General features: G+C 36.7%; 1 long non-coding RNA gene across 1 annotated transcript; it reads left to right on the top strand.

Annotated features, from left to right (window-relative positions):
• The first annotated feature begins 32 nt into the window (after positions 1-32).
• On the top strand, positions 33-10649 carry LOC104910992. The gene is made up of 3 exons (XR_004159826.1): positions 33-1489; positions 5081-5167; positions 6642-10649. It is a non-coding gene; the product is annotated as an uncharacterized LOC104910992 (long non-coding RNA).
• The last annotated feature ends 7463 nt before the right edge of the window (positions 10650-18112 follow it).

The following is an 18112-nucleotide window of genomic DNA, read 5'->3' as shown; positions in this document are numbered from 1 at the left end:
AAAAATACATATAGCCCCACAAATGGTTACAATGGAAGCAAATAGATTTTATTAAATGTGAAGTGATACCTAAATGTACTCAGATGAATGCTAGTGGTGTACTCCAGTATGGACTGTTGCTTAATGAAATCTTGGTGTTAACAGCTGTCTCAGACAAGTATCATATGTTTTCAGCATACAGGGCTACTGTAATCATTCTTCCAGAAAACAAGAAGGAAGATTGCATCATTCTTCAGCCATGGCTGTCATTTAATGATTACACATTTTTGATTTTTATTTTTCTGATTCTACTTTTTGCAAAAGTTGCTCAGATTTCACATCAGTTTATTCAATTTCAATAACTATAGGAGAAAAATAAATCCCTTAATCTACAGAAATCTGAAATTATTTTTTCAAAGAATTCTTGAACTAAATTCAAAAGGAGTTTGTCAATTTATTGAATCTTGTGTGTGTTGTGCAGGGTGTGTGACTTGCCTCCAGATGGTGCTCTCACATTGACATTTAAGAGTTCTGTTAGCGTTATTACAGTTTTCATTATTCTCTCAAAATCAGCATTAGTCCTCTCAAATTAGCAAGAAAATAATTTAGTAGAATGCATACCAATGTATCATATGTTCATTACAGATAACTGATATTCCCTACATCGTATTAGGAAACTACTTTTAGTTCTAGGAAAAGGTTTTACTGAAACTGTGTAATATTTTAATACAAAGGTGGAAATTCTGTGAACCTTTAAACCATGTAATGAGCATTATTTAAACAGTATCTTCATGGTTGAGTAATATCAGTTCCAGTGAGGTAATAAGCCAGCATTACAAACTAAAGTACAAGACAAAAGTACTAATTATTTTCCACAAAATCTTGAAAATTGTGCTGCAACTTTGTGTGAAAGGCCTTCACTTGAGAAGCCCTTTTTCTCGTGGGGAAGATCATCACAGAAATACCAGACATCCCATTCTTGCTCTCGTGCTGGAATTGTCTTCATGATTTCCACTACTACTGGGTATGCAAATATGATCTGTGAGTGTTGCAAATTAGTTCAGGACCCAGGGGTCATACCTCTGGCATTTTAGAGTGAAGCCAATACTTTTTTTCCAGTGAGTTCCAGTGTTGATTGCATGGTTTGTGTGGGTCTGTATCAGCATATTTCTACTCAGCATTCTCCTTCACACTGGTACAAATATCATGGCAGAAGATAGAGCTGATACATGCATCAGTGATTTCGGACAATCAACATTATCTTTGTGCAGGAAGCAAGTTTTTATATAATTTGTAAATGCTGTAAATTCTTTTTTTGTGTTCATTTTCAACCAGCATCTCATTTTACTCTTGCATTTTTCTTCCCAGACATCTCTAAATGAGGTAGAGTTCACCAGTAAGAGGCTCTCTTGGTCGTAATATTCTTTTCCTGTTTCTTCTGCCACAGGCAGCTGTGACACACAGGAATATTTCGATTAAGAAGAAAGCAAAGGAAGGTTCCAGAGACCAGGTCTGTCTTACTGATAAATCTGAAGTTTAAGTTTACTCTTAGGAAGTGAGTAGCTTTATCTAGTTTTTGTAATAACGTTCATCCTAAATCTGTTTTTCTGTCCTTTCTCCTGTATTATGACAACTATATAGGATCCATCTTGTCCCTTTTGTAAGTGCACACTGGAGTAAAACTTATTGCAACATACCATTCTTTATTCCTTCCCTTCCTTTTCTTGAGATGAAGTCTCTGCTCATACAGGCTCTTCCAGTTCAAGGTAAAGTAGTTTACCTAGTTGTTCATGATGAAGATCAAGATGTCAGATTCCTTTTTGGCAGAGTCAATATTTCCACATGTTCACGCTAAGCCCAGTTAGAGAAGAAAAGAAAGCTGAAACTTGAAGATTGCAACATGAGAAATTCTGGAAAACTCTGTAGGAAGTATTGTTTCATGACCGGAATGACCTCAACAGCTTCTTTTTTTAGCTTTAGTGTTACAGTCCTTCCGAATAAAAGTACACAGAGACAATACTTAAGAATATGTGCTTACTGTGGTTCCAAAATTGGATATTTTCCTGCAAAATCTAGTATTAGGAGTAACTTTGGTTTTCTAAGATCTACCATTAACCACTTTAAAACATATTTTCCTTGCTCTAAGTTTTTCTGCCTGCAATAATTCAAAACACTGAATCATTTATACATACTAAAATGGGAAAGCATTTCCAGAAAAGTCCCCAAAGAAGTTAGTGCTGCATTAAAAAGTGTATGCTGCTTATGAGTGTATTCAACATCCCTTTACCTCAACATACTCAAATCTTTTTCACCCAGACACTTTTGCACACAGAATTTGGTTGTCTATGCTCCAGTATTAATATTTACTCCATTAGTAGCTTTAACGTTAGAGGAGTTGTTATACTGATTGCGTTATTCAAAGAAAATGTAAATGGAAGGTACGCATTTATTGGAGTGTTTCCAGCTTTCATAGTTTTATCTGTAGAAATACAGATTTAATTAACCAAGAATCACTTTCCAGAAACCTTTGTCAGGAGTGAGGGGTACAGACTAGATTATTTTTTACTAGTAATGTTTTTAACATTACATCAGTCTGTTGCAGTACTGTCTCTGACAATAATTTTATTGATTATCTTTCCTAAATACATTCCACAGTTTTCTCTGCATGAATTACTTAAATGACAAATACTGAAAAGCTGATGCCACTTCTTCACCTGATGCTTTCCAGATTTGCTTCTAAACCACTTTTCAGAATGCTGTCTCAGGGCATCCCGTAGCCTAGCTATTCTTGTGTTTCATACTGCAGTTTACGGAACAGTATGGCTTCTCTTATGTGCATTTCTGTTTTATTTACCGAACTGTTTTCTCTTTGCTCACGTCTTCTCTGTCCTTCTGTCTGCAGTAAAGAGTCACACAGACTTCATGGCATGAAAGTGTTAACTTTCTATTACATATTTCTAATCTAGCATGTAGAGGGAACAGGTAGTAAGAGGCACAGCAGAGATGAGAGTGGAAGAACACTAAGAAATGTTGTACAGCTTTGCATGCGCCCTGCATCAAAATCATTAGTTTAGAGCCCATCTTGGAGCAGAATAATTCTAATCTATTTCCCTAGGTAGGAGAGAAAGCACAAGTCTAAAGCTTACACATACAAACCAAACAGACTTAGGCAAATTAATTGCTTAAAGGTTTAAATTACAATAAAGAAAGACACTTTGTATCTATTTACTTCTTTACGGTGACGGAGCACTGGAACAGGCTGCCCAGGGGGGTTGTGGAGTCTCCTTCTCTGGAGATATTCAATCCTGCCAGGACACCTACCTGTGCAACCTGGTGTAGGGAACCTGCTTTGGCAGGGGGGTTGGTCTCGATGATCTCTAGAGGTCCCTTCCAACCTCTACAATTCTGTGATTTAGCTTCTCACATAAGGCCACAATGCATTCATGTATAAATTTCATGATAGAGTTTTTCCTGTATCATCTTCTTGTCTTAATTTTATAAAACCAAATGCGTATATAAAATATATGCATTTATCTAGGTGAATACTTTGTGGTTCATCCAGATGGTGGAAGTTTCATCTTATTACAAGATGATTTAGTCAGTGGGAAAGGAGCTGAAATGTATAAACCCTGTCAGGAGTTACAGGAACATATGTTATGGCACACAGAACCATTTTCTGAGTCATAAAGAATTCATTCATAAGGAATGAATGGAAAGGCATTTCTTTTCTTCCTACTAAGAATGTGGCTCATGATCTCTGTAAGAAAGATAACATTAGTGCTCAGAATATAGTATGACTTGGAGAGATATCCAGGTAGCTGTTTCACTGGATTCTATTTTCTTTTTTGCACATAGCACAGAGCGCATTCATTGTTTCTAGTATTAAGTTTTGTCATTAATAATAATGCACAATGTACAGTTTGCTCTGGTCATGGATATGATTTGTAGTCTTTTATGTAGGAAGCTACATCAGGTGTACAACTTTCTATCCATAATAAATTGTATAGATCAAAATGAATTAAAAAAACCTGACATTCCAGCTTCTACTCTCCTTTCTGGATAAAAAAAGTGCCCAGCATTGTCACTTGTTACTAGAGGAAAGCAAATGCTTTAAAAAAACAACCCACCCTTTAGACCAGGAAAACAAACAAACAAAAAAAGCACACACACAGCAGAACTAACTCAAATGTTGCAGCATTGCTACAGAAGTGTCCTTAGATTTAAAGTCATAACAGATGGGTAGCTCCAAAAGCAATGCATCCTATTTATTTCCATTGAAAATACAACAGATACAAAGAGCCAAATAACACCGTTTGATGGAACAAACTCTCAGCTACAAAACACTATTTTTCAACATAGTTCACCACCCTCTTTGTAAAAGGCAGTTAGTTCATTGGCCCGAAGATAGAAGTCAGAAGGTGCCAAATATAGACTATGTGATAGGTGTGGTAGGACAGTCCAGTTAAGACTAGCAATGTGTTCCATGGTATTCAAACTGATATGGGGCCTGGCGTTATGTTACAAGAGAGAGGTTATTTCTTCTCTGGCCAGACTCTGGAAGTTCAAGCCTTCAGCTTATTCAGCATTGCAATATAGCAGTCAGAATTGATGATTTGTCCAGGTTTCAGGAAATCCAGAAGGAATACCCCTTTCCTCTCCAAAAAGACAGTGCACATCACTTTACTTGCTGAAGGCTGTGTCTGGAACTCTTTCCTCAATAGGGAATTCACATGTCACTACTCTGCTGGCCTGGCCTTAACAATTAAATGCAATCTTCTCAACATATGACCTTGTCTCAGGCACAGCAACTGGATTAACTCTGCTCTACTAACTATGATGCAAAGTCATTGGAGAGAGAACCATAAAACACTACAGCAGCCTGGTATTTTACAATCTCTAAGTATTTAGTATCTTAATATTTAGTTTGTGGAGTCTCACTGGAATTACACTCAGCCCATGCTACCCAATTTTATGCAGAATGTATGAGTTAATAGAATACAATCTATAGCCTTATTTATGTGTCATTCTTCTTGTAACATCTGTTTCCCGAAGTTCTCTTTTTCTTGATGCATAGAAGAAATATTCTATCCTTTTTGTAAAGGTATCCACGATGAAATTCATCTGTCAGTGAAACCAGTTTGCAGTGTGTGCAAAACAACACGCTAACAAGGACATTGCACTTTATCTCGTAAGTATCATAAGTACTATTTAATGAGCAGGGATGATGAGTCTGATTATATGTATACATAAAAACACAAACACATCTATGACTACAGACTTGTTTGTATTAGTAAGTTGTGTGGCACAGTAGGAATGGATCTGTAGAGTAGAACAGTTGATTCTGCTTGATTTCTGCCTGATTTCACTTTATATGTGTCTTGTGTGGGGGCTACTCCAGAATAACTAAAGTGCAGTGGATTGAATATCCAGTTAGCTGTTGGGGCAGCTATTAGGAAGGCTCCTAGGGTAAATTTCTAGTTTCAGATTGCTCCACTGTATGAACAAAATCATGACAATTGAAGAGGATCAGATTTACTTTGTAAGTGCCTGCTTAATCTGAATTAAAGCAGCAAATGTAGCTGCAGTCATCATCAAACTTGCGCTGCTTCTTGAAAGAAAAGCTGACAGCTGAGGTGAACAAGGATTGTTTTATTCTACACTCCAGCAGGTGTAGAACGTGCTACCATGTCACGTGCCATCAACCTTTGAGTCATGAAAATTTTCCTTCAGCTCTTGTTAAGAAAGTAGGTTTCCAAGTATTAGAAAGGTAACTGCTGAGTTCTGATGTACAATCAGAAAACCTTGCTCAGTAGAATTCCAAAGATGTAATTGTCTTTCTCTGTTATCCTCAGTTTGGATTCTGGAACATGGTTTTGGATATGGCATGCAGGATCCTTTCTGAATTAGTTTTAAGAAATTTTTTCCTTCTGACAGAAGTAACCAGCTAACTCTTATTTTCTTACATTTTTCTAAATTTTGCTAATGAATAAAGTTACAAATAACAACTTTACAAGCTAGGTCAAATGTGTCTTAGAACTGTTTTTGTAAGAATTTCTTCTAGAGGATTCCATTCAGCAGTGATGAATCTTTTTTGAGTTTTGTGAGAAATTTCTATCAAAAACTACTAGTTTCACTCAAGACCATACTATTTGTCCAAAGTGTGGCACTCAAAGAAAAGTATCTTCTATTTCAAGGAAGAATTGCTTTATTTAACATGAACAGCCATCTGAAGTGTTTTAACAAGTATTTTCAAATCAAATGATTATTATCTTGATAACTTTCAAAATATAGCATTCTCAGTTATCATACTCATTTCACACAGGTGAGCCATCATTTTCAAAGTTTTAAAAGAAACTATCAGATTAAATATGATCCACTTTTTTTAATGTGAGCTTTAGCTAACATTAAAAAAACATTGTGAGCTAACAAGATCAATATAAATGCCTCTTTGGTATGGTTTAAAATGTCAGTGGGAACAAATGAATATTTTACTATTTGAAAGAGGAGCTCTTCTGCATATAGTTGGAATTTATTAACTTTAAATTCTGACTGAGGACAAGTGTTTCACTATTTAGGCAGTAGAAGTAGCTTTTTTATTCCCCTAACTGTGGAATATAAAGGACAGATCCTGAATTTGAGAAGCACTGTATTGTCTGTCAAAGGAAACCACCATCAAGAATGGTTCAGAAACTGCAAGCAAAGTGGATCTATAAGCAAGAAAGCATTCTGGATGAAGCTCCAAGGTATAGTAAATGTGCCTGAAGAACTAGAGGAGTATAGTGTCTATGACAATCAGCTTGCAGCACTTATTATAAGGAAGTATGTAAGAAACTGTGAAATTTAAACAGAAAATCACAACTTGTAAATGATGTAACATCCTGGAGAAACTGAATACAACAGCTCAGGAAAGGATGCCAACGTACATGGCAAGTTTCCTCTAGAAACTGGGGTAAATGAGGGTATGTGGGTTGGTAGTCTTGACTTCTGAAGATACTGAGAACTGCAGTATACAAGGCTAGCTAATAGTGTATTAGGGTGCTAACAAAAAGGGTTATTGCAACTAGGATAAGAAGAGCAGTCCTTGTGAAATTAAGTCCTGATATAGGATGAATTCTTGCAAAACTGAAAACTCAAATATATTTGTTGAAGAATTAGAACATGGCTCTGGGCATAAATTATGAGCAGAACTGGCCTGCTAAGGTCCTGCTAAGGTAAAAACAACCAGCAGTTGCACCTTTGACTGGAGGGAAACAAAGAATGCTTATGAAGAAATACTGTAATATCTGGGACAAAAAGCATAACTCTGAGCTGTCCCAGAAGATTAACAAAAGGATGGGTGAAAATATATGTTGGGTATAGCATGTGAAAGCTAATCTAAAACTGAAATTCAACTGTTTCTTAGTCTGAAACAGCTGAAGCCTTGTAACAAAAACTTTGTTAACTCTTTAGTGTTATAGTAGGGCTAAAAATAAATTCTTTCCTACTGAGAAGATGATCGCGTAGGTATAAGTAAGGGAAGAGCACCTTTTCAGCTTACATCTTTGCAGAGCTTCTGGACACATGAAAATTGGAAATATATTTTCATAAATATTCCATAAAGTTGGAAAATAGTAAAAAATTCTAGAAAGGAGCTAATCTATAGGAATGAAACCATGGAATCTGTTTCAGAATTCTATATCGAAGGTGTACATTGGTGTGGACCTCGGAGTCCCTGTTCTCTGGACTCATAGGCCTCAAAGAGCCTCATAGATGTGACTCTAAGGAACACACTTGTCTCTTGCTAGTGGCCTCATTTCATTCCCCTGCAAACCCAGGCATGAGAGAAGAAAGAAGAAATGATGTCACACCTTGATCAGGTGTAGAATCAGGATAGAGCTAGAGCTCACATCTGTATTGTGAGCCCAAACGTGATCCCAGTCAATTAATCTAGACGTATATAGAAAGACTGAGAATCAGCCAAACCTCCTGTATGTCCAGAAGCATGTTTGATCAGTTGCAAAATCCTAGCATTGTTTCTTAGTTCCAGTGTGACTGTAGCTGATAATAAATTAGGATTTTTTTGAGATTATAGAATAGAATCATAGAATATCTTTCAGGAATATAACTCCTAATTACTTTATGCTACTGCAATAAAAAGGAGATAATTAGAGCAGCATCCCTTAAACATAGACATACAAAGCATGTCTGTTCCAGATTATTGAGATATCAGATAACTCATCTGGCTATGCTAAGCCCAGAACTAGGCAGTATCACTGCACTCAAACTAATTAGCTGGGAGATGAGAGACAGCTTTGTTTTGGTTGCTTTGTGATGTATAGTATACTATAGCATCAGCTAATGTCTTATCAGCTTGCTTCTGGGGCATGTTTCTCTCATTCACTCATTTCATGCTATTACATTAAGTTTAATTTGAAATCGGGAGCCCTAAAATGTCTTTACCTGCCACTCCCATAATTTCTGCCTGCTATCACCAGTGACTGCCAGAGCTGCATTGTTGTATCCTGATATAGTTTGATTTCCCTTCAAGGTTGCTTTTTTCTGAATTTTCTGCTTTCATATACTAGGATTGAGGATTAATTTCAAGATCTCTTTAGTGTATTTTGCCCTAAATTACTGCTGAGTGCTCTTACCTGCATTGTAATTTAGGGTTTGGAAATTACAGAGCCCTGCGGTGCTGTGGTTGTACAAGATTCTTTGTTCATAGGCATCCAGCAGTGCTTAACACCTACACATTAAAAGCAAAGAACAAAATGGAACACTCAAGCTCTGTGCTTATAGTGTGTCTAAGTTAATTCCAAAGCAACCATGAAGCCTTTCTCACACATTCTATAAATACTTATAGAAGAAATAGAGTTGAAATCAGTAGAAATTAGAGTAATTGAAGCAGTGAAGTTTGCAGCCATGGCAGTGAGATTTAATTTTGAATTTATTCAGGTTTTGGAGATGGCTCTGCTTTGAGTCAGGAGTTGGATGAGATGAAGTCCCTTCTGAGCAATTTTTTCCAGGCTTCTGATACTGAGGGATTCTAAGAAATTATACCATTCTCTCTAGTAAGGGGAGAAGGAGATTGCTGTAGTTCAGGCAGAATTTGTGGAACCCAATGCTACAGTTTTCATTCCCATGATATGCCATGGAATGTGAGGGTGCTTAGCTAGTAGAATAGTAAAGCTAAATGCAGTGAATATGATTTCAAGGAAATCAATGTTGTATAGAATTAATTCACGCTACAAAACACTATTTTATGCAATAACAGTTTGGGCAAAATTCTGTCCTGCATTAAGCAAGAGAAAACAAACTCACTCCATCTACACCCCAAAAGTCAGATCCAGACTATTGCCTAAGACAGGAGATCCTGTCCCACTGTGGAATAAAAATAACTATTAACATGTCTCACAGAAGAAAAATGCTCAGTTTGATTTCTTCTGCAGTTGAGCCTCAAAGTTTACCAAGACAGTTTGAATATTTTGCAAAGGCATTTGATTTTTAGATGTCTGACTGCTTCAGCTTTTAATTGTAAAGCCAAGTTATCTAGACAATGCATTCAAGTCTGATTCTGCTAGACAGTCCTGCCAAGAATAAAGAGCAATTTACAGCCCAAAAGTCAGATAGCAGCTTCTCTCCTTCGGAAAGTGGGATGTGTTTTTCTTCTTAGGAGGATCCTCGTTAGGAGGAGGGATCTGCTTTCTAATCCATGTCTTGTTGCTCTTCTACATCTCTCTTGTGAAGAATTTATTGTATAAAGTAGAGCAGTAAGTGATCATTGAAGATTCACTCAGAGGGTATGTTGCAGCCTGCTGTCAAGGGCACTCCCACAGACCATGGGAAAAAAATTACACTAAGGATACTGATTGGGTGAATGAGAACTGAAATCAGGTCAGGCAACTCTTTAGATTTCTCCAAGATAAGTTTCCAGCTCAGAATGTGGAGTACTGCAGTGTTCATGAGTACTGCATTTAGACTGATTATTCTTAGGATGGGGTTTCTGTGTTTCTGCCTGGGCAGAAATGTATGTCTGTTGATTTAGTACTTGAGAGTCTGACACATTTAGGCTGCAGTAAACCACCTTTACAATAAAACGACAACATCAAACTGTACATATATCCTGCTCTTTTAAGCCAAAGATTTTTTATTTTTATTTTTTTTTAACGAGAAGAATATCTCTATGTTCTGTTCTGCAAAGATCTACATAGAAGGTGAGCCCCTGTGTCTCCACTGAAATAGTGGGAATATTTGAAACAATTTTTCCAGCTCAGCTGGTCAGAGGAGAGTTCATCAGAGTGGGTAATGGACAAGAGTTTATTAAACATCTTTAAAGCTCAAAAGACAAAGGTGAAGGTCCAAGAATTAGGGAAACTTTAACTCTGTGTTGACCAGGCATCAAAGTATTTTCAATGAATCAGAATATCCAAAATTGAAAGGGACTCATGGGGATTGTTGAGTCCAACAATCAGACTGCACACAGGACCACCCAAAATCCATACTCTATGCCTGAAAGCACTTCTTGAACTCCGGCAGTGTAGTGTTGTGACCACTTCCCTGGGTAGCCTGTTGCAATGCCTAACCACTCATTCTGTGAAGAACTTTTTCTAATGCACATCCTGAACTTCCCCTGGTGCAGCTTCACGCATTCCGTTGGGCTGTACTGCTGGTTACAGGAGGGAGCAGATCAGTGCTCCCCTCATAAGGAAGATGTGGACCATTATGAGATCTCATGTTTTCCATCATTATATTCATCTACCCCATAAAGATGATTTTCTTTGTGATTAAGATTCTGACATCAGAATTCAAGATGAGCATGAAATCCACCCAGAACTGCTTAGTGAGCTGTATACTCTCTGTGACTCCTGTGGTAGTGGAGCTATTACTGTGTATTCCAGCAAAGGGCTCAAACACGTTGCAAAACAAAGACCAACTCATAGTCACTCAGGTCTTACATTGCAGAACTTTTAGTTTTGTTATGCAAAGCAGTTTGGAGATAGCCTCTGAGTTGACTTTCCTGTTTAGTATTTCTGAAATTTAGGTGTAATAATTTTTCGTCAACAAATTACTTTCTTATTAATTAAATGAAAAATTTCAAGTTGTGTTGCCTTGTGCTTAAAAAAATTTTTGAAGTTCTAGAAGAATTAAAATGGCATTGGAACTGTTAATAGTGGTGAAGGACCAGATAGATAATTATTTCAAACTTACTACCTGTATATTCTATTTGTTGATAAATACTGTAACATTATATGCGTGAGAGTAAAAAATCTATACATAAAAATGCAGATCTCTATACATAAAAAACTATATTCCTCCTTATAGTAGAAGAAATACACATTTCTAAATATTTTTATAAGTGCATTGAACTAGATTTTTTTTTCATAAAGTATAGTTTAAACTTTTAATTCTTATACAAAGATGATTGCTTGAATTATGGTTTACAATTACATTGACATTCAAGCTCAGATGAAGTAATCAGTCTCTGTTTCAAAGTTAATCACTTTCTGTTTCAAAGACCTTTCCAGAAATTACTATAAGCACAACAAAAAAAGTACCTGCTGGAAGCAGAGAAAGTCAAAATAAGGTCTGTCTTCTGAAAAGGTTGTGATTAAATCTTGTCGGATGGATTTTATTTATATCAGGTTCATCTTCTAACTTTGTAAATAGTATAATCACATGCATCTTTTCCAATTTTATTTTTATAAAGGCTCATGTTTGCCCAGTGTGTATGTTACAGTAGGTTAAGTGTATGTGACAACTCAGCTGTCTAATCTTGAAAATTACCTTTTAAACAATTTGATGCACTCCCATACTAAGCATACGAACTTGTACAGTCTTGCACTGCTGCTGAAGCAATGACATAAGAGTACAGATACACATTTATAAAGTCTATGCATACATGTATACATAAAAATATTGATTTTTTGAAGCACTGGTAAACAACTAATACAGTGTGAAAATCACAAAATCATTTTCTGGTTTTGCTCTTTATTTACCCACTTCTCCCATGACCATGACAGCAGCTACCTTTCCACTTGCCAGAAAATTCAGATAGTTACAACCTGAAGCCTTAAGAAAATGATACTCCATGTGAATCTGTGTCAAGGGAAAGGGATGTGCTTTTTGCATAGCAGGATTATCCCAAGGCAGCATCAGAGGATTGCTAACCTCACAACAGCTGCCAAGTTTGAAAAGAGTGTTGCATTACCAAGTCTGAATGAACAAAGGTACTGTTCTTGAAGACCAAGAATGACAACTACACTTTGGGACTACGCTGTAGAGATGCTGCTATGACAAAGAGCATGAAGGGGCAGGAGTTCCACACCAAGCTGGCAGCTCTTTTGAACTTCTGCACTCTCAGTACCATGGTCACTATGGAGACACATAATCGCACATGATCACATCATAGGCAGATGTTCTTCCAGCATTGTTCTGCAGATCCAATTCCAAATCCCATAGACATGTTCTACAAGGAATTTCTCTCCCCACCACAACCAGCATCAGCAGCTCCCTGAACTAGTGTGTCTGATTGCATTTAAAATAATTATAGTGCTTTTTGAATATATCTTTAAGGTGGAGAGCATGAGGCTTAGTGGAATAAGTAGCAAATGAACTCAAAGCTGCAGTGAACTGATATATATTGCTTATCTGATCACAAGACCGTTCTTTGTGCTATGCCAGCAGCCCAATTTGGACAGTTGGATGGTATGATGGTATGTAGAGTGACAGCCAGCAATCTGGATATACTTTGTCTGCACTCAAAGGTCATGCCTACTAACTATTCCAGGGGACACCTGAGCAAGCAGTTTTTTGACCGACTCTTCATTCATCGCAGGCTACAAACAATAAAGGATCTATCTTTCTGTGGGAACTTCTGTTCTCTCTAGCTTACCCAGGCATTTCTGCTTTCTTCCTCCTCCACTGCAGATGTCTTTTGACTTTCAGCATTTCCCTTCTAAAGGCATTCACAGGGGAATTCACACCTAGGTCACCATGCTGGCCATGACATCAATGTAACTTACAATTTCTCACCTGTGCATATTCCTTTGATGAGGAGGGACCTCAGCACTGAGTACTTCAGTCTTCTGATCTGCCTGTCATGCCAATACACCATTATCAAAGAAAGGGTAAAGTTCCAACAAACACCAACAAACTGCACATTTCTGAAACACTGATAATATGACTGATGAAGTGATGTCATTATATTTCATGACTGAAAGCATGAAATGTCTGACTTTGACCAGAGTAGACAGGAAAATACACAAATTATTTTGAATGTAGAAAATCAGAAACAGTCACTAAAATGAAATGTCTTTGGAGACGGTACCATCAAGGGAAGATGTTTTAAACTGTGTAATAGAACAACAGCAAAATCACAGAATGGCTAGGGTTGAAAGGGACCTCAAGGATCGTGAATCTCCAACCCCCGTGCCACAGACAGAGCAAAAAAATTATGCCACATGCAGGGCAAAAATTATGAAGTAACCATTGTGAAAATAGAAAAAACTTATGTAATTTATATAATTATAGAGGTAGATAAGTGAATGTGCTTGTTTATGTGAACTAGATTTTGGTTAAGTTTCGTATTTTCGTTCTCAGGATTGATACTTCTGCTTTTAAGTGAAGCAGTGAAAATGTAATGATATTTGTGTGTATACATGCAGGAAAAAATAAGAATTTGCCATAGCTAATAGCTGAGCAGCTTATGGCCTAAAAGACAGAGTAATGCCTTGTGAAAAGACCAAGCTGTGCAAGGCCAGTATTTTTAGTGAATCTAGTCCTTCAGTGGATACTTTTTTCTTCTTTTTATTTTTTATTTTATTTTGAAGAAGTTGATGCAAATGAAATATACCAATATAAATGGATTTTAAGTGAAGTCATATCTAATGACTATAAAATATATGACAGCAACTCCTAGAGAAAAAGTACCAACACTAAGTGAGTACAGAAGTGGAAGCAAAAGTTATTGGTCAAATTTCTTTAAGGTCTATTTTCATAGTATATAATGTCTTTATTAATGTCATCTGTTCAAAAAGGGGAACATGGCTAATAAAGTATGGAATCAGAAAGCTGAAAAAGATAGCTGGAATGAACAATATCAGAGTACCTTTCTAGAATATTCAGTTACTCCTGAAGGCTGAGGCAAAAGAAAATTGAATGACATTTAATAGTACTGGGTATTAGGCAGTGAACTGAGACTGTTATGGGACTGCTGAATGCTGGAGGCTTGTTTGCTAGAAATTTACACAGAAGAAATACATGTGTATGCAAATGTGATTTCATGAAGAACATGTGTATACAAATGTGATTTCATGCAGCTATGAAGGATAATAGAAGAAACATTTCCAGTACAGGCAAGGAAATACCACTCAGCAGTACAAAGTTAGATGTTGCTTTAATTGCTATACATTTTTATAGTCACTAGGCTAAGGAAAGATGAAATGAGGACAGAAAAAGTACAGATCAGAGCTACAAGAATGACTAGGAAAGTGGAAAGCTTCTTTCATGACAGAAGACTAAAATAAATTATTTAACTTATCAAAGTAGGTGCTTGCAGAATATGTTTACTCTTTATGAATTCAATAGAGAATGAATATTAATTGAGATAAAGATATATTTAAAATAAAACAAATATGTAAATATTTGAAGAAATAAGGGGTATAGCATGTTCATGAATACATTTTGTTTGGAAATTAGAATGAGATTCGTGACCATCAGAGGAAGGAAAATTTGGAGCCATCTTGTAACAGCAGTGATGCAAGCAAGACAGCTTTATTTGTGAGAATAATTATATCATAGATATATAATGTGGTTTTCTGTAAAAGCACAGTTTGGCAGATGATACTTAATAGGGAAGATAGGATAATAAACCAATTAAGTGCACTGCCATTCAGAGAATCACAGAATAACAAGGTTGGAAAGGACCTACAAGATCAGCTAGTACAACCGTCCTCCCTAGCTACCACTACCAAGCTACTAAACCATATCTCAAAGTTCCTCATCCAGACACTTCTTGAACATATTGCCAGGGACTGTGACTCCACCCCTGGGCAACCCATTCCAGTGCCTGACCACTCTCTGAGAGAAGAAGTTTTTCCTTATGTCTGATCTAAACCTCCCCTGGTACAGCTTGTGGCCATTTCCTTGGGTCCTGTTTGTTGCCTGGGAGAAGAGGCCAAACCCCTCCTCATCACAACTTCCCTTCTGGAAGTTGTAGAGTGCAATGAGGTCTCCCCTGAGCCTCCTCTTCTCCAGACAAAACAATCCCAGCTCCCTTAGCTGCTCCTCATAAGATTTGTGCTCCAGACCCCTCACCAGTTTTGTTGCCCTTCTCTGGACAGGTTCCAGGGCCTCAATGTCTTTTTTGTAGTGAGGAGCCCAAAACTGGACACAGTACTCGAGGTGCGGCCTCAGCAGTGCTGAGTACAGGGGAATGATTACCTCCCTGCTCCTGCTGGCCACACTATTTCTAATGCAGGCCAGGATGCCGAGGTACCTCAGCAGGCTGCAGAAATGGTCTTGCATGAACATTATCAAGTTAAACCAACAGAAATGCCAAGTCCTGCTCTTGGAGAGGAAGAATTTCATGCATCTGTACAGGTGGCACCAACCGAGTGGAAAGCAGATTTGCAGGAAAGGTGCTGGAATTAGTGAAGTGACTCACATGACTGACCTGTCATGTGAGGAAAGGCTGACGGAGGAGCTGCAACTGTTCATCTTGGAGAAAGGAAGGCCCTGGGGCTATTTTAGCAACATCTATATGTGCGAAGAAGACTGAGTATCAATGTGAAGAAGATGGAACTAGGCTGTTCTCAGTGATGTCCAGCAACACAATGAGAGGCAATGGACACAAATTGAAACACATGGAATTCCTACTAAAGAAAAGAAAATTAAATGCATAAACAAATGAATTCTATTGCTAACAATATATTTCAAGTTACCAATCCAGTTTGAATACCTATACCTATAATGTGTAAATACATTCAGGATTAAATTTTAAAAACCACCCAGAATGAAAAATAAATATGCTCAATCGATTGATTAGTAAAATACAAAAGCACTTGACCAAACTCAGCATTATTTCTTTGGATAGTAAAATTTTACTTGTAATTTTAACTAATTGTAATACACAGCTGAAAAAAATTTCACTGACTTTTCCTAAACTGGTTTAACTAGTTTTGGCCAGCCTCTTTTCTTTGAACCACAGCACCTCAAATTAGGAAACAAATAGTTTTAACAAAATGTTCCATATTTCATAATAAGTTCCATATTTAAGCTTCTCTAAAATAGTATCTCCCATATCACATAAAATACAGAAGCAAGTTTGCAAATTCTAGCCTATGTATCCGTGACTGGAATCTGTTAATACTCATAACATCATAAATACACTGTCAACACCTTCTATACATACATCCCAGTGTAAGTATCCTATCAGCACAAGCACAAATGAAATGTTACAAAAGTGTAAATTTGCCGAACAGAAGTTGCCTGTGTTCATACACCTGGCAGCATGGAAAGTAAAAATTTATGTTGACTAATCCCTTAATTAAATAGGTTGCATTATCCAAGAAATATAACTGACACAATTAGTTCACGTAAATATAGCTCACACAATTAGTTAACTTGTGATATATACATTCCTTATTTTATGCAAAAAACAAACCCTTTATAATATGTTCACATCTTAATGAAATAAAGAGACATGACTGTTTGCATGAAAACAGTTTGAGGTATTTAATGATGAAGGTATGCACAGAGATTTTCTATATGAACAGTGTGTTCCTGTAGCATGACCATTTGTAGTGATACTTCATGGTTTTGCTATTTGTCCTCCCTTGCTTCAGCCAGTAGCATATTTTTCAGTTTCCAAAGCAGGGAGATTGGGGAACCTAGTCTGGGGAGTGGCGTGTATAATCAAAGGTCAGCAAAAGGTACTAAGTTTTTACAATTTGTGGACTTGCTTATGATTGGAGAGATGCAATGAAATGTCCCTAGAAGAGTTCCTGTCAGTGAAATAACATGCAGCTATTGTCAGAAACCAAAATGGATATAAAAACACAATCAGGGTCTCTCTGTCCATTTGCCCCTTGACTGTATGTGTTTTGTACTCTCACAGATACCAAACCAAGATTTGGCTTTTTAAGCTCTTGTATTTGTTTACCTATCGATTTATATAACCCTCTGTTATACTACTTTTTTTTTTTTTTGTACTAGATAATAGAATTTTAAATACTTTAAAACATCTTTTGAAATATACGCTAATGCAAACCCATGGTGGTTTTTTTTGTTTGCTTGTTTGTTTTTTGGGGGAGCAGGTGAGAAGAGTGGTTGGTGGTGGTGGAAACTGGTAATTTACTCAGCATTCCCAGACTAGAGCATGTTTGTGTTGATGTTGCCTGATTTTTTTTTCTGTAATAAAAAATTCGTGTTGCTACCATGTATAACTGGTTTGGTAGGTTCTTGGAAGCAGCCATATGTTGCTGTATTTAAATGCAAATGCATCATGATACCATGATGTCACTATGACGTTTTCCTATTCATAAATAATTTAGGAGAGATAAATTAATTGTGACTTCAAAAGAACTGTCTGGAAGAAAATCACATAATTAGGTCTCACAATATCCTCACAATTTTGGAGGCTTTTGAGATGCTAGAAAAGTTTTACAGCATTGTGAACTCACATTGCATCATTATGATACTTGTGTTTTTCCCCTATTTTACCATTTAATTTGCTTTAAAGTTCTGATGCCAAACTTGTTTTATTATTATTGTTATAGACAACAATTTATAGTTAGTGCATCAGTTCATGTATTATCATTGTATGTCATTAATGAAATAAGATAATTCTCAGATGATATGGTATTTATTCCATACAACCTTGAAAGTCGCGCTATTTTTTAGATGTTTTCAAAAAACAATACAGGACAAAAAATAATGCTATGCCCTTACTGAAATACTACTAATGCTTGCCCAATTATTTCCATGTGATGTCACAGTCACATTTTACAAAACAACTTCTGAAAAAATGCACCCACATTTTATTACTATAATAATTTGAGAAACTTTAATTTGAATATTGCCTAAAAGAATGTAGCCTTCCCTTCCCTTCCCTTCCTCCCTCTCTTTCTCTTTTTTCTTTTCTTTCTTTTCTTTT

The sequence above is a fragment of the Meleagris gallopavo genome, chromosome 5, assembly GCF_000146605.3.
Source record: "Meleagris gallopavo isolate NT-WF06-2002-E0010 breed Aviagen turkey brand Nicholas breeding stock chromosome 5, Turkey_5.1, whole genome shotgun sequence".
NCBI classification, from domain to species: Eukaryota; Metazoa; Chordata; class Aves; order Galliformes; family Phasianidae; genus Meleagris; species Meleagris gallopavo.
Note: the sequence above shows the minus strand (reverse complement) of the source record. Positions and strands in the feature narration are given on the sequence as shown.